The 26,485-nt window shown below is 39.5% G+C and overlaps 1 long non-coding RNA gene across 1 annotated transcript in view; it reads left to right on the forward strand.

Moving 5' to 3' along the window:
- The window catches only part of LOC135089955 (uncharacterized), a 52,931-nt gene extending 26,975 nt beyond the window's left edge, over nt 1–25,956 (forward strand). Inside the window, exon 3 of the long non-coding RNA XR_010261693.1 lies at nt 25,856–25,956. This is a non-coding gene — a long non-coding RNA (uncharacterized LOC135089955). The remainder of the gene's footprint in view (nt 1–25,855) is intronic.
- Nucleotides 25,957–26,485: the final 529 nt, after the last annotated feature.

Genomic DNA, 26,485 nt, shown 5'->3' on the forward strand with positions numbered 1-26,485 from the left:
GAGAGAGAGAGAGAGAGAGAGAGAGAGAGAGAGAAATAAATAAATAACGAGAGATAATACGGTACACAAAATGAAAGAGATAGAGAAAAGGCGTAGCAGTTTATTTAGTTAGCATTGTGGAACTGCTCCCATGCACGCCAAACTCCCATAACCACTTCCTTTCATGCACCACACACCTGCCCGCACCCACACCTCAAACACCTGCCTGATCACACACACCTGTAGAGAGACAGAGAGAGAGAGAGAGAGGGTGGAGAGGATAGACAGACGGATAGATTGACAGGTAGACAAGCAGAGAGAGAGAGAGAGAGAGAGAGAGAGAGAGAGAGAGAGAGAGAGAGAGAGAGAGAGAGAGAGAGAGAGAGAGAGAGACTGGCCGGAATAAGGAATAGATGCTGAAAAAAAGGAAAGGAGGGGTGACTTAAAAATAAAAAAAGAAAACGGGAATAAATACATTAAATTCTTGTGAGAGGAGACTAACAGGTGACGGGGGTGACTGATGAAGGGAAAAAGGCCAATATTTACACCTGTGGCTGGGGATAGAGGCAGGTATGCACGGACAGGTGTGTAGGAGGGGGTCAGGTATGTGTATGTATGTATGTGTGTATGTGAGGGTTATAATTAGATGTGATTTTGCTTGTCCAATTTACATTAATATTTTTGGGGTGAATACCTGATGTTTTTTTTTTCATGATATCAGTTAAATGTACAGGTAGAGAGATTGCATTTGAACGGGGACTAATCAAATCATTAATATCATGAGGGCTTTATCAAGTAACGTGTGTGTGTGTGTGTTTGTGTGTGTGTGTGTGTGTTTGTTGATTATTCGTTTCGTTTACTTGTTCTTTGGTGTTTCTCTTCCCTTCTACTTTTTCCTTCAGTTTCTTTTTCCTTTATGTGTTTTCCTTGTACGTGTTTCCACCTGTTATCTTGACCCCTGTTTCCCTGTACCTGCTGTTTAGTGTGTCTCCCTTGTGCACTTGTTTCCTTGTACCTGTTTTCCTTGTAATTACTGATTTTTTCCCTTGTTTGTGTTTCTTTTGTACTTTTTTTTCCTTGTACTAGTTTCCTTAAATATATTTCTTATACCAGTTTCCTTTTGTATATACTTCCCTTCTACAAAATTTCCTTTCATTAGTTTTTTTTATGTACGTCTCATTTTCCTGTACGTGTTTTCCTTTATATATTCATTTTTCCTTGTACCATTTTGCCTTGTCTTTAAATTCCAGATAGTCAATATTTTTAGTTTTCTATTTCATCTCGTTGTTTATTGTTGCTCGCTAAAAGTAAAGTGGAGAGCGATGGATGCCTTTCAATTTCAATCAGACACGCGGGGCGGAACGCTTTACTGTAAATTGAATGAAATAATTCCTACTGGAGGTGTGGGTATGTGTGTAAGGGGGTGGTGGTGGTGGTGGTGGTAGGGGTATAGATAGGTATGTCATGTTTGCATCTATTTATTTTTTCGTAGGGTATGCTTGTATTGAAGTACTGTTAATTTGTGTACTTAGAGTATGTGTCATTAATATCTTTGGAAATAGTTTTATAATTGTGGTAATTTAACTTTTTCTGTCATTTAATCCTGTGTGACTTTTAAACTGTCTATATCAGTCTGTCCACATACGACTCGTATACATATCTAGTTATCTATATCTCTCTATATATAATCTATCTATCATGTTTTTTATCTTGTTCTACATCTATCAATCTATGTTCTATCCATGTGTATCTATCTACCTTTCAATTTATCTATCCATATCTGTCCATATCTATCTGTCTCTATCTATCTATCTATCTATCTATCTATCTATCTATCTGTCTGTCTGTCTGTCTGTCTGTCTGTCTGTCTGTCTGTCTGTCTGTCTGTCTGTCTGTCTGTCTGTCTGTCTGTCTGTCTACCAACTTATCTAACTACTTGTACCTATCTCTCTCTCTCTCTCTCTCTCTCTCTGTGTGTGTGTGTGTGTGTGTGTGTGTGTGTGTGTGTGTGTGTGTGTGTGTGTGTGTGTGTGTGTGTGTGTGTGTGTGTGTGTTCTGAGGTTAGTGTTCTCTGCCGGCCGAAATTTAATTAATTAAACGCCCTCCTTCTATTATCCGCGTGGCAAGGTGCGTGCGTGGAGGAGGTGCGTTAAATTACTCGTAAAAACACCAACAAAACCAAAAAAAAAAAAAAAAAAAAAAAAAAAGAGAAAAAAAAACTTCCTTAATTTCCAACGTTGAATAATGAATGCGAAACTTGCTTCATTCGCTTCCTTCACTGGCATTCTACGTTTCTTTCTTTCGGTGGAGTAAAATTTTCTTCTTTCCTTTATCTTTACGTGGTTTCATTTCTTTATTTCATTGATTTTTTTTTTTTTTAAATTTTTGGTATTAATTTCCTTCTTCATATCCTTTTATACGGTCCTTCATTCCTTCCTTCCTTCGTTAGATTACTAGGCAGAGAAATGCTCAGTAAAGGAGACAAGGAATGCAGAGAAACAGGAAACTAAACCAAAGGAATAGCAAGAGAGAAAGACAGAATAAAAAAGAAAAACGATAAGAAACTTTAATTAAGAACCGAGATTTGAATATAAACCTTCGCGAGCTGTGAAAACAATTAAGAGCGAAGAAGAATTATATGAAAAATTAGGAAAGATAATCATAAGCTCATTAATATAGTAAAATAACACGTGGAATGAAATAGTGTCTTTTGAATATTTCATTATTTTGCGGGGCTAGTGTTTGCTGATTGCTGTTTAAATATTCCACCAGTTCTTGTGTAAATATCCCCCCCAACCCTTTTTTTTTTTTCGTTTATTTTTTTTTATCTTGCTTATTTTTTCACTCATTTTTGGATCGTAAATTGCATGCATTGTTGAAAAAAAGAGATGTAATTAGTGTTATATATATTTCTTCCTTTAGTTTGTCATACACTTACCTTCCCTGTGAGTAATTGTGCATGAACAAACTAACTCAATTAGAACCTGCATGTGTTATTGTTCAGCATGAGAAAGAATACCCAATTTGATACATGCGCAGTAACAGAATAGGGGGTGGGGGGTTGGGGGGACAGTAACAGAATGGTGGTACTTAATTTACGTGTTACAGCAGAAATATTAAGTTACACCTATTTCTTAACTCCCTGAATCTGTTTGACTCTTTATTCTGTGCCTTAAGCTAAGTTTATATTGTATGGCTCTCTCTCTCTCTCTCTCTCTCTCTCTCTCTCTCTCTCTCTCTCTCTCTCTCTCTCTCTCTCTCTCTCTCTCTCTCTCTCTCTCTCTCTCTCTCTCTCTCTCTCTCTCTCTCTCTCTCTCTCATCCATTGAGTTACGTATTGTCTGCAGTGATATCCTCTTAAACGTCTCTAGTTTCGTGCAATTCTGATTTATAACAGACTCCTTTATTGAATTCCAAGGTGCCATCAGTATTTTAATGTAACCCTTTTTTCCTGTGACTTGCAACAATTCACGGCATTATAGGTAATGTATGAGATCCTTATGAATGTGTAGAAGAAAGGGATTAAGAGAATAGGTTTTGCAATTTCTAAGATGCCATCAGTATTCCATTGTAACCCTTTTTTCTGTGACATGCAACAATTCACGGCAATGTAGGCAAGTAGATCCTTATGAATGTGAAGAAAGAAAGGGATTAGGAGAATAGGTTTTGCAATTTCTAGCCAGTGTTTAGAGGTGGCTGCAGAACAAGTGGTTAGTGGTGCAGGTGAGATGCGCGAACCACCAGAGAAAGGGTTAAAAATAGGTGTGACAAAGCCAACCATTTTCCTTTTTGATATATTAATTTGTTCTTCATGAAATTAGAGCTTCCGGTTTCATGGCATTCTAATTTAGACTGTTTTATTATGTTCCAAGGCCACTGGGGTTCCTAAGATTTAATTAAAGGACATTTAACGACGAAGAATTTCCCTTTTGATATCTCGTATTTTATTCTGAAAGGAGAGGTTCATTAGCACAACAGGCGACTCAGATGCAGGAATCTCTTGCCCTCCCCCCAACCCAGCTCTGTAATCTCCTTCAGGGAACAAAAGTAATAAGAAAAAAATCAGCATACTTTTATTTTCTCCCTGACACTCACACACACTCACACACACTCGCACACACTCTCAGCCTCCGTTTTCTCTAGTGTATTTGAACCAGAACTAAGCTAATTGGAATATACAATGGTTAGGTACGTCTGTGTGATAAATAATTAGGGAAAAAGTGATAAGAAAAACAATACACATGTCTGATTCTCTCTCTCTCTCTCTCTCTCTCTCTCTCTCTCTCTCTCTCTCTCTCTCTCTCTCTCTCTCTCTCTCTCTCTCTCTCTCTCTCTCTCTCTCTCTCTCTCTCTCTCTCTCTCTCTCTCTCTCTCTCTCTCTCTCTCTCTCTCTCTCTCTCTCTCTCTCTCTCTCGTAGTATTAGTTCAACCCGTACTCCGTTTTCTCTTGTGTATTTGAGCCGGAAGTAACCAGATTGAATATACGAGTATACACAGGTTAAGTGCATTTGTGTGTTAAGTAATTAGGAAAAGATGATAAAGAAAACGACACTCTTATTTTACCTTCTTATATTCCCGTTTTCTCTCGTGTATTTTAACCAGAACTTAACTGATTGATTACACACAGACGGGTTAAGTGCATCTGTAATTAGTAATGAGGGAATTGAATTAAAGAAAAAAAAGTACTGTATTTTACGTAACTATTTTGCTAACACAACTCTCAGCTTCCCTCGCGTGGTATTATTTCAACCTGTATTCCCGTTTTCTACCCGTGTGTTTGAGCCGGAACTAAACTGATTGAATACGTACACATACCAGTGAAGTACAGTACATCTCCATGATAACACGAGGTTCTGCTCCCTTCGCCCTCTCTCCTCATACGCTGCACTACCTGACTTGCATTTATTTATTTATTTATTTATTTATTTATTTATCTATTTATTTATTTATTTTTCTCCGTGTCTAATGAAAAAAAAATTATGGAAAGTTTGTAATATTCACGATGTTATTTTTTCTTTTTCTTAAGGAACTGTTATCGTCACTAGTTCATTATTTATTAATTTATTTTAGTCTTATTTGTCCTTGCCTATCTCACGTAAAAAAAAAAATAAATAAATAAATTCTTTGCACTCTGCGCAATATAATTTTGTGTATTCTTGAGGAACTGACACCTTCTGCTTAAACTCTCTCTCTCTCTCTCTCTCTCTCTCTCTCTCTCTCTCTCTCTCTCTCTCTCTCTCTCTCTCTCTCTCTCTCTCTCTCTCTCTCTCTCTCTCTCTCTCTCTCTCTCTCTCCCTCTCCCCAATGTTTTGCACAAGAATTATGGGCCATCTCCATCTTTATTCATTTTTCTCTTTCCTCCCCACACATCTCGTTTTCCTTGAACTGGGGAGGACAATATTCATTATTTCGCCATTTTTCCTCCTCTCGCGCCTCCCAGAAACGCGCGCAAATTTTTATTCTGAACGGTGGAATTGAAACGAGAGGAGGGACAAGGAAAACACAAGCGGGAAATATTCACAACATGCGATGAGATGAAAAAAAAAAAAAAGGTTAAGAAAAAAAAATGCTATACTTATGTTTTGGGTGGAGTGGAAAGCGAGAGAGGAAGCACAAGGGAATACAAAGAAAGAGCGGACATAATCAAACCTGTTGGCCCTTACTAGATACGATAGAGTAAGGAATGGACAAAAAAAATGGAAAAAAGGAATGTTAAAAAGTCGAAGGGAAAGGATGTGAAGAGAGAACAAACGTGATAAACGGAAGGAATAAGGAAGAAAAGTGATACATTTATGAACACATGAAAAAGACGAAGAGACGAAAACATACAAAACAAAATAAAAAAAAAAACAAAAGCAAAAAGGAAAAACTTGATCAACATAAGAAAAATAACAAAGCAAAGAAAAAAAAAAAAAACGAAAGAAACGAAAAAGACAAAATATGAAAACTAAAAAACAAAAAAAAAAACAACAAAAAAAAGGAAAACAGGAAAACAGAGGTGAAAACATGATCAAGGTAAAATGTACAGAGAATTGAGGGAAACAAAACAAAGGCGCAGAGATGAACGAACGTCGCTGAATGATAGAGGGCGATAATGAAACGAGGAAAAAAAAAAAAGAAGAGGGGGAAAGAGTTATTGGAAGGAAAGTGAGTGTTTCCCCTTAAAAGCACGCTCCCCCTCCTCTTGGGTGCGATTCCCTAAGGGTTAAGGGAACTATGGGAGGAGGAGGAGGAGGAGGAGGAGGAGGAGGAGGAGGAGGAGGAGGAGGAGGTATCCGTTTTAATTTCCCTGAGTGAAAATTAAAAGCAAGTGGTAAAAAATAATCAATTTCTCTCTCTCTCTCTCTCTCTCTCTCTCTCTCTCTCTCTCTCTCTCTCTCTCTCTCTCTCTCTCTCTCTCTCTCTCTCTCTCTCTCTCTCTCTCTCTCTCTCTCTCTCTCTCTCTCTCTCTCTCTCTCTCTCTCTCTCTCTCTTTATAGCTTTCCTTTTCATCTCTCCTTCCCCAAAACAGTTCAATTTTTCTGTCCTCCTCCTCCTCCTCCTCCTCCTCCTCCTCCTCCTCCTCCTCCTCCTCCTCCTCCTCCTCCTCCTCCTCCTCCTCCTCCTCCTCCTCTTCTTCCTCTTCCGGGAAACGCGTTGCTTCATATTGTTTCAAAACTTTTAATTTTGTCAGTTGCTTTATTCTTTTATCAGTATTTTCAGCTTTTTTTTTGTTTTGTTTTACGCGTTTCTTGTCTATTCTCTTCTCTTCATCTTCTCCTCCTTATCATTATTGTCATTGCTTTTCTTCTTTGTCTCCTTTTTTCCTTCTTCTATTTTTATCACATTGGTGTTTTTCAGTGTCTCAGAAATCTGTTTTTTTATACTTATTTTTTTCTCCATTTTCTCTCGTCTTCTTTCATCATTTTTTGCTGCTTCCTTCCTTCCTTTCTTATTATCTCCCATTCGTCTCTTCTTCCTCTCATTTCTCCCTCTTTTTCTATATTTCCCTTCTTTCTCAATCTGATTTTTCTTTTCTATTTTTTTAATCCTTGTCTTTCTTGATTCTTCTTTTCGTTTTAATTTTTCTTTCTTTATCTCTTAACTCTCTGGCTTTCTCTATCTCTCCCTTCTATCTCAGCTTGTCTTATTTTCTTCCTTATTTTCTTCCTTTTTTCCTTAATTCTTCTTTTTCATCTTATAAGTTTTTCGTTTGCATCTCTCTTCCTCTTTTCCTTCATTCCTTTATCTTTCCTCCCCAACTTCAAGCCTCATCTCTCTCTCTCTCTCTCTCTCTCTCTCTCTCTCTCTCTCTCTCTCTCTCTCTCTCTCTCTCTCTCTCTCTCTCTCTCTCTCTCTCTCTCTCTCTCTCTCTCTCTCTCTCTCTCTCTCTCTCTCTCTCTCCTTTTCCTGTCTATTCCATTAGTTCATTATGAGTTTCCTCTCTCTCTTTCGTCTGAATCTATTCTCTGTTTTCCTCCTTCTCTCCCTCCCTCTCTCTCTCTCAATTTTTTTCCTCTGGTTTTTTTTCCTCCATTTCTCATTCCACAGTAACCGTTTCCTCGTATTTTTCCTCCTCCTCCTGCTCCTCTTCTTCTTCTTCTCTCCTCCCTTGCACCTATTCTCTTTTCTCTCTCTTCCTCTCACTTTCCCTCTCCATTTCCCTCCATTTTTTCCGTCATTTTTCTTCACCTGCATCCCAGTCCTTTTCTCTCCCTCCATATCTCTCTCTCCTTTTCCCTCTCCCTCTCCCTCTTCCTCTTCCTCTTCCTCTTCCTCTCTCTCTCTCTCCATCATTCATGTTACAACGTCTCTCTCTCTCTCTCTCTCTCTCTCTCTCTCTCTCTCTCTCTCTCTCTCTCTCTCTCTCTCTCTCTCTCTCTCTCTCTCTCTCTCTCTCTCTCTCTCTCTCTCTCTCTCTCTCTCTCTCTCTCTCTCTCTCTAGCGCTAAGTAATAGTTTTCCGTCAGATGGCGCTGGGGAGAGAGAGAGAGAGAGAGAGAGAGAGAGAGAGAGAGAGAGAGAGAGAGAGAGAGAGGTTGTGTTGTTATGAGTTTTGTTTTTGTTCAGCTTTTTTTTCTTTCTTTTCTTTCTTTTGTTTCTGTAAGTATTGTTTTGAAGGAGCAGAGTTTTTGGGGAAGAATGTGGACCTCCTATTGTCTAGTGTGTGTGTGTGTGTGTGTGTGTGTGTGTGTGTGTGTGTGTGTGTGTGTGTGTGTGTGTGTGTGTGTGTGTGTGTGTGTGTGTGTGTGTGTGTGTTGAAAAGTTTCCCCTCCCCTCCCCCGCTTGATATATTTCTTACAAGAGTTTGGTATGATATAAAAATGTTCTCTAGTGTGTGTGTGTGTGTGTGTGTGTGTGTGTGTGGGTGGGTGGGTGGGGGGTAGGTACAGGGATCTCGTCAAACACACACACACACACACACACACATAGGATGCAATATTTTTTACTTTCTTCGTTTATTACTTCCATTGTTTTGGCTTTGTAAATTCTTTATTGTCTATGTCTGTCTGTCTGTCTGTCTGTCTGTCTGTCTGTCTGTCTGTCTGTCTGTCTGTCTGTCTGTCTGTCTGTCTGTGGCTGGCTGGCTGGCTGGCTGGCTGGCTGGCTGGCTGGCTGGCTGGCTGGCTGGCTGGCTGGCTGAATGAATGAATGAATGAATGGATGTTTGTCTTTCTGTCCGTCTGGGTGTGTATGTCTCTCTGCCTGCCTGTCTGTCTGTCTGTCTGTCTGGCTGGCTGGCTGGCTGGCTGGATAGAGACAGCTTCATTTCATACATTAAATCAGGTAAGCCAAGGCAAGGGGAAGTGTCAGTTACATAATCAAACACACTTATTATTTACATCACTTCGATACATTGAGTCAGGTCAGGTCAGGTAAAACGAACTACCAGTCTCTCACAAACTAAGCCTTCACGAGAAAATCATCGCAAAATCATCGAGAAAAAACAAAATATATACCGGTTAAAGGAAGAGACGACACACACACACACACACACACACACACACACACACACACACACACACACACACACACACACACACACACACACACACACACACACACACACACACACACACACACACACACACACACACACACACACACACACACACACACACACACACACACACACACACACACACACACACACACACACACACACACACACACACACACACACACACACACACACACACACACACACACACACACACACACACACACACACACACACACACACACACACACACACACACACACACACACACACACACACACACACACACACACACACACACACACACACACACACACACACACACACACACACACACACACACACACACACACACACACACACACACACACACACACACACACACACACACACACACACACACACACACACACACACACACACACACACACACACACACACACACACACACACACACACACACACACACACACACACACACACACACACACACACACACACACACACACACACACACACACACACACACACACACACACACACACACACACACACACACACACACACACACACACACACACACACACACACACACACACACACACACACACACACACACACACACACACACACACACACACACACACACACATGTTCTCGTGTACGTTCAAGTTTATACCCCCGTGTGTGTATGTGTATGTATTTACGTGTGTGTGTGTGTGTGTGTGTGTGTGTGTGTGTGTGTGTGTGTGTGTGTGTGTGTGTGTGTGTGTGTGTGTGTGTGTGTGTGTGTGTGTGTGTGTGTGTGTGTGTGTGCGTGTGTGTGACTGACTTCAATCTTACAAATGGGACCAGACTTCATCACCTAATGCAAGCTTTAGCATTGATTTACGAAGTGGCCTGCTGATGTGGGAGCGAGCGTGTGCCTTCAGAATCTGCCGCCAGAGGGAGGGAAGGAGGGAGGGCGGGAGGAGGTAGGGCGGGAGAAGAAGAAGAAGAAGAGGAGGAGTTGCAGGTCTAGGTAAAGAGAGTAGGAGACGAAGAGATACGATCCAGGAATGTAATTATGCTTTCCCTTACAAGACCAAGAGGGAGAAAACTTAATAGTTAAAAGAAGGGATAGATTTTTTAAAAGTATAGAGACATAGGAGGAAGAGAAAAAAATGACGGAGCTGCAAGTCTAAAGGAATTAAAACACAGGAAGATGCAAAACCAGACGATAACTCAATGAACATATAGATAAAAATAAAAGCAAAAATATACGATAAATAAATATTGATAAATGACGAAACAAGAGGCACAGCAAAAGGGAGATAATGAAAGACGATAAACAGAGGGGAGAGGGAGAGAGGGAGGGAAGAGGAGTGAATGAGGAAGCACTGAATACACACACACACACACACACACACACACACACACACACACACACACACACACACACACACACACACACACACACACACACACACACACACACACACACACACACACACACACACGAGGAATTGAAGCAAAGACAGGGAGAGAAAAGATAAGAAAATGATGATGATGATGAGGGCTGGTGGTGGTGGTGGTGGTGGTGGTGGTGGTGGTGGTGGTGGTGGTGGTGGTGGTAGGTTTGAGTGAGATGTATGTAAATGGAAAGTGATGAGCAATTGATGTGAGACTTTTTTCCTTCTTCTCTACGGGGATGTGGAGACGAAAAGTGTTGAAAAATGAACGAAAAGGCGTGAATACTTAAAGGGGAAATTGCACAGGTGTGAGGGAAAAAGGAAAAAAAGGGAAAAGAAAAATCGTTGCATTGAAGAGAAACGTAGCACTGGAGAGAGAGAGAGAGAGAGAGAGAGAGAGAGAGAGAGAGAGAGAGAGAGAGAGAGAGAGAGAGAGAGAGAGAGAGAGAGAGAGAGAGAGAGAGAGAGAGAGAGAGAGAGAGAGAGAGAGAGAGCAGGGGGGAGGGCGGAAAAGGGCAGAGGAAAAAAACTCATGAAAACAAATAGAGAAAAAGATAGAAAAGGGGAGTGAGAGAATAAAGAGAATAAAGATCTTTTTTTGCAGTACAAGAGAGAGAGAGAGAGAGAGAGAGAGAGAGAGAGAGAGAGAGAGAGAGAGAGAGAGAGAGAGAGAGAGAGAGAGAGAGAGAGAGAGAGACTAGAAAACCATTATCCTGTCACGTACAAGAACACCAATGCAAAAAAAAGTGAAAGAAATAAAAAAAATTAATAAAGGACAAAACAAAAAATTATAAAAAATAAATGTATAAATAAATAAGTAAATAGAAATAAATAAGAAACACTATAGACACCAAACCTAACTCAATCTACCCAAACCTAACCTAACCTAACTCAACCTACCCTAACCTAACCTAACCTAATCTAACCTAAGTTGTTAGGTTAGGTTAGGTTAGGTTAGGATAGATTGAGTTAGGTTAGATTAGGTTAGGTTAGGATAGATTAGGTTAGGTTAGGTTAGGATAGATTGAGTTTGGTTAGGTTAGGTTAGGTTAGGATAGATTGAGTTGAGTTAGGTTAGGTTAGGTTAGGATAGATTGAGTTAGGTTAGGTTAGGTTAGGGTAGATTGAGTTAGGTTAGGTTAGGTTAGGATAGATTGAGTTAGGATAGATTAAGTTAGGTTAGGTTAGGTTAGGATAGATTGAGTTAGGTTAGGTTAGGTTAGGATAGGTTGAGTTAGGTTAGGTTAGGATAGATTGAGTTAGGTTAGGTTAGGTTAGGTTAGGTTAGGATAGATTGAGTTAGGTTAGGTTAGGTTAGATTAGGATAGATTGAGTTAGGTTAGGCTAACCTAATTCAATCTATCCTAACTTAACCTAACCTAACCTAACCTAACCTAACCTAACCTAACCTAACCTAACCTAACTCAATCTATCCTAACCTAACCTAACCTAACCTAACTCTATCCTAACCTAACCTAACCTAACCTAACTCAATCTATCCTAACCTAACCTAACCTAACCTAACTCAATCTATCCTAACCTAACCTAACCTAACCTAACTGCACCTAACCTAACCTAACTTAACCTAATCTAATCTAACCTAACCTAATCTAACCTAACCTAACCTAACCTAACCTAACCTAACCTAACCTAACGTAACTTCGGCATCTCGCTCCCAGTTCCACTTACCTCTTTACTCATTTTGTATTCACCTGCGCCACTTATGAGTCTGGCCCAGGTATGCCACAAATGAAGCAGGTGGAGGCAGGGAAAGGTGTAGGCATGCGAGAGAGAGAGAGAGAGAGAGAGAGAGAGAGAGAGAGAGAGAGAGAGAGAGAGAGAGAGAGAGAGAGAGAGAGAGAGAGAGAGAGAGAGAGAGAGAGAGAGAGAGGAAACGAGACAGGAAAGTTAATGACGATAATGATAAAACGATTTAGATATCGTAGAGAGAGAGAGAGAGAGAGAGAGAGAGAGAGAGAGAGAGAGAGAGAGAGAGAGAGAGAGAGAGAGAGAGAGAGAGAGAGAGAGAGAGAGAGAGAGATCTGGTTCGATTCGATATGAAAGAGATAATTATCAGGTGTGACATGACTGTGTGTGTGTTTGCACGAGAGAGAGAGAGAGAGAGAGAGAGAGAGAGAGAGAGAGAGAGAGAGAGAGAGAGAGAGAGAGAGAGAGAGAGAGAGAGAGAGAGAAACCTATCTTGTTTAAATCGTAACTTGCACTTCGGTTTTGGCGGAAAGAGTGAGAGTGAGATAGAGTGGAGAGAGAGAGAGAGAGAGAGAGAGAGAGAGAGAGAGAGAGAGAGAGAGAGAGAGAGAGAGAGAGAGAGAGAGAGAGAGAGAGAGAGAGAGAAAGTGTTAGGAACCTCAAGTGGGGAACGTGATGTTAATGTGGCGATCAATAAGACGTGAATTTAAAGTAGTAGAGAGAGAGAGAGAGAGAGAGAGAGAGAGAGAGAGAGAGAGAGAGAGAGAGAGAGAGAGAGAGAGAGAGAGAGAGAGAGAGAGAGAGAGAGAGAGTGTTGGAAGGTGAACCGGTCTCTGAAGAGATTTACGTGTTTATCTCTCTCTCTCTCTCTCTCTCTCTCTCTCTCTCTCTCTCTCTCTCTCTCTCTCTCTCTCTCTCTCTCTCTCTCTCTCTCTCTCTCTCTCTCTCTGCGGCAAAAGAACCTCCCTTGGGTGTCTCCTTTTTCACAAGATGATGGATTGTGTCAAGGGGAGGGCGTTGTGGGTGTCATGTGGCTCCGTGGGCGTGAATGTGGGCGTGGGCATGACCTGTGTGTGTGTGTGTGTGTGTGTGTGTGTGTGTGTGTGTGTGTGTGTAGATAGGTAGGTGGGCGGGTGGGGAAGCGTGTTGTGTGTAAATAATGGAGGTTAGTACAGTACGTGAGTGGAGAGAGAGAGGGAGGGAGAAAGAGAGAGGGAGAGTGAGAGGGATGTGGTGGTGGTGGTGGTGGTGGTGGAAGGGAGGATGAAGAGGGAGAGTAGAATGGAAATTAATTGCCTTGAGGAACTTCAGAATTGGATTTGATTGTCTGACTGAGTTGTGTGTGTGTGTGTGTGTGTGTGTGTGTGTGTATGTGTGTGTGTATGTGTATGTGTAGATGACCATGTTAGCTACTACATGAAAAAAAAATATCTGCATTAAACTTTAAAACTCTTCACTGCTTCTGCTTATTCGCTTCCCAATCATCCAATCAGCAGGTGCTCTCAAGGTAGAAGCCCTGGGACACCTTGGGACCTACCTGGCACTGCTGATTAGATTCCCTTTGTACTCTTTATCTCACTTTCGAGGCAATAATTAGCTGTTCTTTTCTATTTCACACTTATATTTTTTTTGGTATTTTTTTCTAGACAGACAAAAATTAGGAGTTTTTTTGTGTTTTTCCAGTTTATATCCTTTGTTTTATTGTCTCTCCTCTTTCTCTCCTTTTTTTTTTCTTTTTCTCCTCCTCCTCCTTCTCCTACTTCAGTTTTGCGGATATTCTGTTTCTCTCATTTCGTCTTTTTTCACTTCTTCCTCCTTTCCTTACTCTTTCAATATCACGAGTCTTTTCTTTGTATTGTTTCTTCTTTTCTCTCTCTCCTTTCTCTTTCCTTATCTTCACTGTTGTCTTGTTTCTCTTCTGTGTTCTCATGTTTTCTTCTCCCTGCTTTCTTTTTTTTTTTTCTCCTTATCCTCCTCATTCTCTTTCGTTTCTTTTATAATTTTTCTTGTTTATCTCTTTACTGTATGTTTTCTGTTATTTTATATAATTCTGTCCTTCTTTGTACGCCTCCTCCTATGATTTATTTATTTTTTATTCCTTCATTCTTTCTTGTATAGTTTTGCCTCCAAATTCCACTTTCCTTCCTTCCTTCCTTCCTTCCTTCCTTCCTTCCTTCCTTCCTTCCTTCCTTCCTTCCTTCCTTCCTTCCTTCCTTCCTTCCTTCCTTCCTTCCTTTGTTCTCCATTACCTTTTTTTCCCTCTCTCCTCCTCCTCCTCCTCCCATTGACCTAAAACAATCGACTACTTAATGCCTTGTCGTAAGGAAAAAAGGAAAAAAAAAAAGGGGGTGGGGGGAAAGAAGGGGGAGGGTGGAAATTCAAAGGTATGGTAATGGAGACTTAAAGTTAAATTTGCAGGGAAAACTTCCAACTTCTTGTACAAAAAAACTAGACTCCTTGTACAAATTGAAGGCGGTTTTGTGAAGTTAGATGAAGTGTTGTGAGGCGGTGAGGTGAGATGTCCATTGGGAGGCTCTCTCTCTCTCTCTCTCTCTCTCTCTCTCTCTCTCTCTCTCTCTCTCTCTCTCTCTCTCTCTCTCTCTCTCTCTCTCTCTCTCTCTCTCTCTCTCTCTCTCTCTCTCTCTCTCTCGACGCCATTAAAAAGGAGGTTGACGCTGTTATTGGTTGTTAAGGGGACGTGGTCGAGAAGGAGGAGGAAGACGAGGAAGAGGAGGAGGAGGAGGAGGAGGAAGAGGAAGGAGGGGTAGGGAGGATGTTAAAGTTGACCACCACACAGTAAACTCCTCCTCTTACTTTCCTGAGTGTTGTCTTTCTCTTATTTCCTCTTTTCTCCTCCTCCTCTTCTTCTTCCTCTTTCTCCTTATTTCTTCTCTTTTCTTCTCTCTTCTTCTTTAACTTTCTTTGGTGTTTGCTTTAATATTTTCCTCTTTTTCTCTTCTTCATTTTCTGTTTTTTGTTTCTTTCATTTTCCTAATTATTCTTTTTTTTTATACATTTCCTCTTGTTATTCTTCTGCATTACGTTCTAGTCATCATTTTCGTTTTTCACTTTCCTCTTTCTCTTCCTTTTTCCTTCTCCTCCTCCTCCTCCTCCTCCTCCTCCTCCATGTCAATCTTCCTTTTCTTTCTTTTTTCTCGTTGCCATCTTCGTCTTCCTCCTTTTTCTCTTTCTCTTCTTCTTTGTCCTCCTCCTCCTCCTCCTCCTCCTCTTCTTCTTTGGTTTATTTTTGTTCTTTTGTTCTCCTATGCCATATTATTTGGTCTATTTCCTCATTCCATTATTATTTATTTTTTATCTTTCTCTTTCTCTTCTACAGTTTTTCCTTTTCCACCAACATTCCTTTTTCCTTTCTTCCTACATTTAATTTCATGCATTTTCTCTCTGCACATTCTTCTTCCTCCTTCCTTTTGAGCTGTCCGTCTTTTCTTCCTTTCTTCTTTCTCGCTCTTCTTTATTATTCTTTCGTTTCCTTGTCTTTCTATGTTCATTTACACGTGTTAATTTCTTTATTATTCTTTTCTCCACTTTGACTTTCCTCTTCCCTTCCCTCGCCCCCTCCCTTCCCTTCCCTTCCCTTCCATTTTTAAAGTTTGGAGTCTTTTCGAGTTAAATATTCTGTGTTGCTTTTTGTTTTTCTCATTGTTTACATATTTAATTTGCTCTTGTTTATTTTTCGTGATGTCAGATTCAGGTTCCCACTTTTGTTGTGTTTGTTTGAAGTTTATCGCTTTTACTTGTATTTTCGTCAGTTTTGTTTCTTCGTATTTTATAAAGTCGCATTTTTATTTATTTTTCGTGTAATTTTATCATGTTTTGAGTTTTTCGTCGTATTTTGTATCAGATTTTTGTATTTTCGTTTTTTTTTCGTTAGATTTTATGAACGTTTTTTTTTTTTTTATTGTTTTGTATCAGGTTTCAGTTACATAGATCCCTCACATTCTCTTATATCCGTAACTTTTTTGGATATTTCAGAAGAAAAAAAGTCTGATTTATCTTCGTTACAGTTTCATCAGGATTTTTACTAATTTTTCATCACAGTTTTATCAGTCACATCACACCTGTAAGATTTTCAGTCATATTTTTTTCATTCATTCTTATCACACTTCATCACATCACTAATTACACATAGCACGTTGGCCATCACATTTGCACTACACCTGTAATACTCCTTTCATTAAACTGTATCGTGTCAGTTTCATTTTGTATCACTCTTCCATCAATTGCACACTCCTGTTATCAATGATGGACTTTTCTGTTCTCTTATCAATGGTTCTCTTCGATTCTTGCTTCCATATCGAATTCTGGTACAGTTTCCTATATTAGTTTGCTTTATTTTCCTTTTTATGTTTCTTTTGTCTTTTTCTCTGTGTCTGTCCTTTCGCTGTTATCTTTTTAAAGTTTTCGCTTAGAATTGTTTTGTTTCGTTATATATTTTTTTTCTTTGGTTTCTGTAGTGTTGTAATTTTGCCATTCCCTTTGTTTATAGCCCAGCATCCTAGTATTACTTCAACAACAAGTCTGTTTTCTTATATTTACCTGTCCTCTTTCAGAAAACACTACATATATATAGTTTTTTTTAAGTCTTGTGTTTCAAAATTTTCACCCTGTAATTTTCGTGTCTTTTTTTTTTTTTTTTAGGACTTATAAATGTTCCAACAGTTTATTTCATTACATTTGTCTCTTATCTATCTGTCGTCCATCTCTCGTCCATCAGATATACATATTTTTTTTTTCAGTATTTCTTTAGCCTTGTAATGGTCTGTTTTAAAATTCCTTTCTTTAACTTTCGTATTGTTTTTCTTTCAGTTTTGATGTCTTTTAAATGCACTAACAGTTTATTTTATTACATTTGTCTCTTGTCCTTTTTGAAACACAATTTTTTTCTTTTTTGAGTGATGCTCGGTATTTGAGTCCTTATCATTTTTAGCTTTCTTTTTGCTATTAGTTTTCATGTGTAAATATTGCAGAAGTCAGTATATTTTGTTTATTTTCTCACTTCACCCTCTATTTAAACCTTACAGCTTTTTTTCCTTTCATTTTATTGGTGCTTAATGTTTAAATGTTCATCTTTAATTTTATCTCCTTTTTATTTCTCGATTAATTTGACAGAACGTCCATTTCATTGCACGAGCCTCTTGCCGCTCTGGGAACACTGCCTTCGTGATGTTTAACTCGGTTCTTTTGTTCCATTGACACTCGTACATTCTTTTGTTTTAGTGAGGCGCAGTGCTTTATTCTTTTGTTTACTAATACTCTTAAATCTTTCAGTTTTAATGATATCCAACAGTGTATTCCTTTGTGTTAGAGAATGTATCTTTTCTGTCAAATTTATATATATTTTCTTTAGTTACACTTTTTATCGTTTTCTGTCATATATTCTTACATTCGTTTTAGTCAACACACCACCATATTCTGTTATGTCCTTTTGTTTCAGTAATTCATAACCCTCTATCTCTTTATTTCAGCCACACTCAAGCCGTTTATTCTTCTGTTTTAGTGACACTCAATACTTCACTACTCTCCTTCTTCCCCCTCCTCCTCCTCCTCATCCTCCTCAGTCCTCGTCTTTCTCCATCTAGATTCTCCAAAACCACCATTATTTATTCCTTAAGACGCGCCTCTCCCTGTACCAATGTCTGTTATCCATGTTTCATAAGGGATTTCTCGCGTCTTGCCAGCATTTTATTTACCTAGCAGCATATCAAGTCTCTAGCGGAAGGTACAGGTGAGTCTCGTGATGGACAGGTGAGAGGGACCCATTAAGATTTACATTCCGCATGAGAGTGAGGAAGGGTAAGAGTTTTGACCGTCGTTTTGAGGGAGTGTGTGTGGAGTGTTGAGGGTTTCGTGTGGTGAAGGGTTGTGGATTAGAGTGTTTGGTATGTAGAGTGCTTGTAATGCTTGTACTTGAAATAGTGATAGTGGAATGCTGCTTCTTCGATTTGTTATACTTAAAATGTTATATCTGAACACTGGTACTTCAGAAGGAACACCAGTTATTGCAAAATGTATCTATAGAACACTAATATTTGAAGCACTATTACTTAAACCACTAATAGTTGGAATAACAATATGATAACACTAATATATAAAATCCTAATACTTAAAACTAATACTTTGAACACATGAAACGCCGCCAACACTTACAATAAAAACAATATTAAGATCACAAATACTCAGAACACAAATATTTAAAACACTCCTTCCAACACTAACATTTGAAACACGAACACCAATCTTACACCACTTGAAAAAGATAAGAGGTGGAGAAATAACACTAATTTTAAACACTAACACTAGTTCCCTCCTAATACTTAACCCTTAAATTCCTGCACCAATAACATTCAAGGCTACATCACCACCAAGAGACAATACAGGCTCATTTATCAGTCTATACCAATGACACAGTGTACGTTAAGAAGAGGTACGAGTCTCTATCATTAATACATTGAAGCAGAGGAGATACAGAGGCGTCCTTCCTTTATACCATGTGGTGAATTACGATAACTAAGCTGATAATTATACAGCACTGACTCTTCATAAAAAATGGTGACCGTAACTCTCTTTACAACGAATAATTTCCGTTTGCGTGTTGTATTTGCTCTTGATTAATTATGTGATTTTCCAGCTCCTGTATTTTATTTATTTATTTTTTTTTTTGGAGGGGGATCTCATATATTTTGCAGTGTATAGAAAGTGCGGGGATATATTTCAGCACGTGCCATAGTTGTGAGGGGGAAAATGATACTAATTCATGTGGTATACTAAAGTGTGTGTTTTTTTTTCATGTATTAGTGTGTATAGTATAGGAAAAAAAATATATTAAAAAGTAGATGAATAATAAGAAAAGGATCACTCGAATTTCGTTTAAATGTTGAGTGAAATTATGGAGTTGGAGAGCTTGAAAGGAATCTCAGGTAAGAATGTTCTCATAAGATGTTTTATTTAGTCTTCCCTTGAACTGACCTGACCTAACTTAACCTCTCATTCTTACCTGATGCCTAAATTAGTCTTAACATAACGCAGTGTAACCTACCATACCACAACTCTTAACTGTACATTTTTGTCTTCATGTAATTGTTTTAACCTACCCTAAGATAACGTAACCTAACCTAATCTACTCTAATCTTGCCTAACTAACTTGACCTAAGCTGACATAACCTAACCTACTATAACCTTGCATAACATCATTACCTGATATATACTTTCCTTACACCTAATTTAACCTAACATAATCTACTCTAAAATAACTTAACGTAACCTAACCTATCCAAATCTAACCTTACCTAACCTAACCTAACCTGACCTGACATAACCTACTAGTATAACCTTACATAACATCCTTACCTGATACATACTTTCCCTTCACCTAACTTAACCTAACCTTATGAGAATGAACTCGTAATAAGACAAGACGACTGAACAATGAAGATGAACACAGACAACCACTCAGCATACATCACACCTGGGGATACACCGCCTTACCTGCATTTCATCATAGTTACACCGTTACCTATGAAAAACCTGCATTGTTAACATGGCAAAGAAGGGGTACTGAAGATAGGAGAAGCTGAGAACCATTGCTTAATCATCAATAGCTCACGTAATGCTTGATAATTTATTGTTCTTGGATTTAGTCATAGTTTCCCACCTTACCTGTGAAAAACATGCATTATTAACAGGACAAAGAATGGTACTGAAGATAAGGGAAGACAGGGGAAGCTGAGAACTATTGCTTAATCATCAGTACTTTTATATAATACCTGATAATGAATTCTTCCTGTACTTAATCATAGTTTTCACACCTTAACCTATGAAAAACGTTCATTGTTAACGGTAAAATTAAGATAGGGGGAAGCAGAGGAGACCCGTATCATTAGTACCTTATGTAATCCTTGTTAATATATTGTTCCTGCCTGCACTTTATGTAATCGTACCGTTGTGAAAATACGAATAATTGACAAGGGGAAAAAAAGGGCACTTCAGGTTAGGGGAAGCTGATAAAGTTGATAACCAGTTTCCCTTCTGTAACAAATGATATAAATTCACCTGCACTTAATCTAATCCCGCTCCTTACCTGCTGAAATGCAAGTCTTAGTAGGTGCAAAAAGTATACAGCGCAGGTAGGGGGAAGTGTTATTCAATGAGCTAACACAACACTAGAGGTAATATACTAATGAAATACACTAGGTACATTGCATTTAACTCTCTCCTTACCTGTGTTTCCTCCTCCTCTCGTGCGTCTTGCTACCCAGTGCGTTACCTGTAATTAATATGCTGTTTTACTTCATCTCACTCTCTCTCCCCCTCTCTCTCTCCTTGACCCTTAATCATGTGAGGGATAAGTACACACGTGTCTCCCGTACCGATCATTCCACTCTCTCGCTCATTAGTCTTCCTCACCTGGCCGCGTTGGGAATTGTCTCTTGTCTCTTTGTCTCTCTTTGTCTCTTCTCGATGAGTCTTTGTTGGTCTACATTTTTTTCGTATGGGTATTTTTTTTTCTTTTACCGTCCTTGGTGTGTGGTTAGTTACGGCAGTATTTGTACTTTATGTGGGTGTACGTATGCTTGTGTGTTTATATAAGGGTAGCAAACACACACACACACACACGCATACACACGTACGCATCCACGCTTGCTCATAGTGGATGGAAATTTGAATGAGGTGGAAGAAAAAGGAGGTAATAGATAATGGGAGGACAAAAGGAGGAGGAGGAGGAGGAGAAGAGGAGAAGAGGAGAAAAGAGCAGCGACAACAACAATAATGACAAGATTTGAACAAAAACACTAACAAGAAAAAAGGAGACAGCAACGCCACCACCAACAACAACAACAAGAAAAACAACAAGAAAAAAATAAAATCGAAGAAAAAGAAAACGGAGGAGATAAGACGGCAAAGTGTAATGGAGGAGCAAGAAAAGGAGGAAGATGATTTTGAACTTGAGGAGCAGGAAGAAGAAGAAGAAGAGGAGGAGGAGGAGGAGGAGAGAGACACTATTTATAAAAGTTGATGAGAATGGTAATAGTAATAGCGATAGTCAGTTAGTTCTGTGGTTCAGTGGGTAACCCTCAAGAGAGTCTGAACACCCAATTACGTGGCTGAGAGAAGAGGAGGAGGAGGAGGAGGAGCAGGAGGAGGAGGAAGACCATGAGGAGGAAAATGAATGAGGTTCGTGAGAAAGAGAAAGAGAGAGAGAGAGAGAGGTAATGAAGACGAAGGGAATAGGAGTGTGGAGAATGTTTGAGGAAATGGAGAAAGACAGAGAGAGTGAGAGGGAGAGGGAGACGGGGAGTGTGAGTAGAGGAAACGGAATGCGAGAAGTTTAGAAAGAAAAATATTTGAGATGTGAGAGATAATTCCTTGCCATAATATTGGAGGTTTTATGCAGGAGTGCTTTTGGGGGGAGAGGTTAGTTAGGTGAGTGAGAGAGAGAGAGAGAGAGGAGGAGGAGGAGGAGGAGAAAGAAGAAGAGTTTGAGGAGGAGGAGAAGATGAAGATGAAGATGTATGAAGTGCAAAACGATATAAAGAAAAAAATAACAGACGGAGAGACAAAAAGAAAAAGACAGAGGTTTAAATACTTTATATTAATGTATCTTATCACAAACAGCCTCTTAAAAACATTCCTCCCTCGCGTTTACCAAAGAATATACAATGTTTCCGCGTACAGACAACAATGTATTCGTGGGCACTGGCATAGGAATATCTCGGGGCTCGGGAGGGAACGTCACCTTTGTACCTTTGTAGAATAGCGGAGAAAATGTTGGTAAGCGATAAAATTATGTTCATCTAACGCTACCTTTGAAATGACTTGGATGGCGTTAGTTCTACACAGTGCTGGAGCGTTGCTTGGCTTAGTGCAGCGCTGACTGACTCACAGATAGACAGATAGACATACAGTTGTGAATGCATACACACACACACTCATACACACAGTCAGTCAGTCAGAGTTAGTGTGTCAGTATGTTAATCAGTCAGTCAGTCAGTCGGTCAGTCAGTTATAAAGATAGTCAGTTTGTCAGCCAGTTAGGTTAGTCAACCAGTCAATTAATCAGCTAGTCTTTCTTTATCTTCCACCTTCCCTCCCCCTGGCTCTCCCTCCCTCCCTCTCTCCTTCCCTCCCATCATCCCTTCCTCTCTCCCTCTCTCACCACCTAACCACCGACACACACACACACACACACACACCAAAAGTTAAAGTGACAAAATGAAAGGTACGGAGTCAGGTAGACACAGATGGACAGGTGAGGCAGGTGAGGTGAGGTAAGGTGAGGCAGGTGAAGTGAGGTGAGGTAAGGTGAGGCTGTCTTACCTTCTTGCAACTTCTACGGGATGGGAACCCAGGTAGAGTAGGTAAATAGCGATGACCTGACCCACTTAGCCACTCTGTCACAAATATGTTGTAAAAATATAAGGAAAAAAGTAGGAAAATTGGGATTACATGTACTCTCTCTCTCTCTCTCTCTCTCTCTCTCTCTCTCTCTCTCTCTCTCTCTCTCTCTCTCTCTCTCTCTCTCTCTCTCTCTCTCTCTCTCTCTCTCTTGTGGCGTAGATTCTTGACCTTTTCCAGTTCTGTGTGCTACTTCAGAGAGAGAGAGAGAGAGAGAGAGAGAGAGAGAGAGAGAGAGAGAGAGAGAGAGAGAGAGAGAGAGAGAGAGAGAGAGAGGCAACTTTCACTTCCCTTGTTTGTAAATCTGCAAATTGGTGTTGATGTTTTCTTGTTTTCATTTTTTGTTTTGTTTCTGGTTTTTTAACGTTACATTTGATTTCACCTTTATTTTCTTTTGATTTGAATGTTATTTTGTTATTCTTTCATCTTGTTTTAGGTTCGTATTTGTTTATTTTTTATTTCATTGTAAGGTTTTCTTCTTCTTTTGCTCGTATGTCAAATGAGTTGTAATTTATTGTATTTCATCCTTTTTTACTCGTATGATAATTTAGTCCCAACATTTAACGAACATTGTAAAAAAAAAAAATATTGCATGGACGCAGAAAAGGTAGAGAAAATATTAAGTTAAGTATTGAAGAAACTAGCATGAACATCTAAGAATATGTAGATACTTATAGAAAATTAATGTGCAGAAGTGGAAGGGTTAATTAATGGAGTTTACGTGGGAATTTACCTGTGATTTTACCTGTCCATGTAGGTAGCACAATATTAAAAGCCTGTCTTATTTTTCCTTTTTCCTTTTTCCTTTATTTTTTTTTATTTAATACTCTTTCAATCAGGATTAACTGTTGACTTTTCACTTCTCCGCACTCATTATTGTTTTCTACTTTGGTAATTAAGTAGCTTTGGCTCAAGTAAACTACAATTTGAAACTGGTGCTGGAACTTAATGACACTCACAAGTGGCAGTAATTCATAATCCTTACCGTTACTTGTGTACTTATCTACTTATAAAAACATTCTACTTACTTATCTACCCAATCAATTTTTCTCATCATAATCATCCTCATTCTAAACACGCCTGGTCTTCACAATCATCATCATTTATCTACTTATCTATCTACTTACACACATTATTCACCTATTTATTCAGTTATTCTTTTCATCATTGTCATTTTTTTTAGTACAGCTCTTGTAAACGAACGTAGAAAATGGTGAGAAAGGAGGAAGAGGAGAAAGATAATTAAGGAGAAGGTAAAGAAGACAGGAAGGAAACGGAGGAGAGGTATTGTAAGGATGGAAGGAGTTAAAGAAGGAAGGAAGGAAGGAAGGGCCAGAGGAAAGGCAGGGTAAGGAGGAAATGAAGAAAGTAGGAACATAAGGAAGGAAGAAACAGAGAGAGAGAGAGAGAGAGAGAGAGAGAGAGAGAGAGAGAGAGAGAGAGAGAGAGAGAGAGAGAGAGAGAGAGAGAGAGTAAATAGAAAAAGAATTAGTCAGAATGGAAAATCACACACACACACACACACACACACACACACACACACACACACACACACACACACACACACACACACACACACACACACACACACACACACACACACACACACACACACATGAAAAAGAGTAATAAGGATAAAACAACTGCATATGAAGATAGAAATTATAGAAAAGGGATAAAGATACTTATAAAAACAGGCGTGGAAAGGGCAAGGGGTAAGGACAGGTGGGCGGCAGGCAGGCAGGTAAACATGTGGAGGTGTGGAGTCAGGTGGAAGCGTGTGGGTTGTGAAGGGGAAAAGAATGAATGGAAAAAGCCTTCAGTCAAGGAATCGTGCGTGTGTGTGTGTGTGTGTGTTTGCTAATATTTTTTCTTGACCTTCAGTCCTCGTATACGATTGTAATTTTCACCTTATTTTACTTTTTCCATGGTGTTTTTTTTTTCTCTTCCCTTTGGTTATGAATCTTGTTGTTCAGGCCTTTGGTTATGAATCTTGTTGTTCAGGGTCTGTAAGCTTTCACAATACTCTTGTTCTCCTCGCCTCGTTGCAATTTCCAAGTTTTCTTTTACAATTTTCTCTCAATCTCTCTGTGTTTGTCTGCACGATCCCCAAGTTTGCTCCCGCTCTCTCTGTTTCTCTGCTGTTTTGAAATCTTCTCTCTTCCTCTTGTGTGTTCGCGTAATAGTGTGTAGGAAATGCTTGTGTATGATCTTATATGTAGTAGGGAAAACGTATCTTGAAACAGAATATAACACTGCATAGGAAACAGCAGGTATGTGATAGGTACAACGAAAGAACGCAGTCTATAATGTCAGAATGCAGCGAAGATAAGAGAAACAGGTAGGCATTTTTTTATACAGGGGCTGCCACGTGTAGGCCTGATGAACTGTTGCAGCTTCCCTTATTTTCTTATGCGTATAGTAAATCACCTTCGTACTGGCTAGTGAAAGAAACTTAATCATTAACTAACTAACGAACAGACTGACTGACTAACTAGCTAACTAACGACTGTGTGGAAAGGTAGTATACAGTCAAGTCATTTTCTCTTGTTTTTTATTGAAACTCTCTCGTGGGAGTCTTCAGAGCACTTCTCCTTGTAGTTCTGGCTTGATTGCTTCTCTTTAAAGACTGGTATTTTCAGTGTTTTTTTTTTTACGTATATATGTATTTTTACCCTTGGCCAGAGCCGCTCTTATATATAAAAAAAAAAAATCTTATGCAACTTACAACTTTTCTTTCACAGTTCCGTCGTCCTTTTTAAAATAGTGAATGCCCTTTTGATCTCTTCTCTTTAAGGACTGGTTGGTATCTTCAGCAGGCCTTTTTCTTTTTCGCCATATATCTTATTTTTATCCCTGGCCAGATCCCACTCTTACATAAAATAACAGCTTATACAACTTTTATCCTTTTCCTTTTCACAACTTCTACTCTCCGTCACTCGCTTTCAATTTCTCGTTTTCTTTCTCCAGTAATTGTTTTCTCAGTAACGTTTCTCCTCCTAGTAACGTTTTTCCCTTCCCAGTAATGTTTTTTTCTTTCCCAGTCATGTTTTTCCTCTCCTAGTCATGTTTTCTTCTCCCAGTCACGTTTTCTTTTCTTCCTGTCACGTTTTCTTCTCTCCCATTAACGTTTTCTTTTCTCAGTAGCGTTTTTCCTCTCCTAGTCACGTTTTCTTTTCTCCCAGTGATGTTTTCTTCTCTCCCAGTAACGTTTTCTTCTCTCCCAGTCCCGTTTTCTTTTCCTAGTAACGTTTTCCTTCTCCCAATCACGTTTCCCTCTTTTCTAGTAACGTTTTTCCTCTCCCTGTAACGTTTTTCCTCCCGCAGTAATATTTGCTCGCACGGATCTTGAAGTGCAGCTGCTCGGGCGGCCGCCTCACACACCTTGGCCGGATCACAGCGGGTCACACTTGCCAGGTTAATGAACGTAGCATTTCATTCCAGTATTGGCTTATTTTTCAGCCCCAATCTAGAACACTTCCAGGAACATTTCAGAATTTTGGAGGGGATCAAGGACACACAGACGCACGCACTCTCTCTCTCTCTCTCTCTCTCTCTCTCTCTCTCTCTCTCTCTCTCTCTCTCTCTCTCTCTCTCTCTCTCTCTCTCTCTCTCTCTCTCTCTCTCTCTCTCTCTGCTTGTTATTTTTTTTACGAGTATGTACTCTTTCAGCTGTTTTCCTTGCGTTCCTCCTCCTCCTCCTCCTCCTCCTAACTCACTCACTCACTCACTCACTCACTCACTCACTCACTCACTCACTCACTCACTCACTCACTCACTCACTCACTCACTCACTCATTCACTCGCTCACTGACCATAAGGGACGTAAAACTGAAGCCATGAGTGGGCAATCAGAGCGTGTCACCAGTTTTTGTCACTTTCCTTTTGCTCGTGTCGTGATATTGCGCTAGAGAGAGAGAGAGAGAGAGAGAGAGAGAGAGAGAGAGAGAGAGAGAG

The sequence above is a fragment of the Scylla paramamosain genome, chromosome 34, assembly GCF_035594125.1.
Source record: "Scylla paramamosain isolate STU-SP2022 chromosome 34, ASM3559412v1, whole genome shotgun sequence".
Lineage (NCBI taxonomy): Eukaryota > Metazoa > Arthropoda > Malacostraca > Decapoda > Portunidae > Scylla > Scylla paramamosain.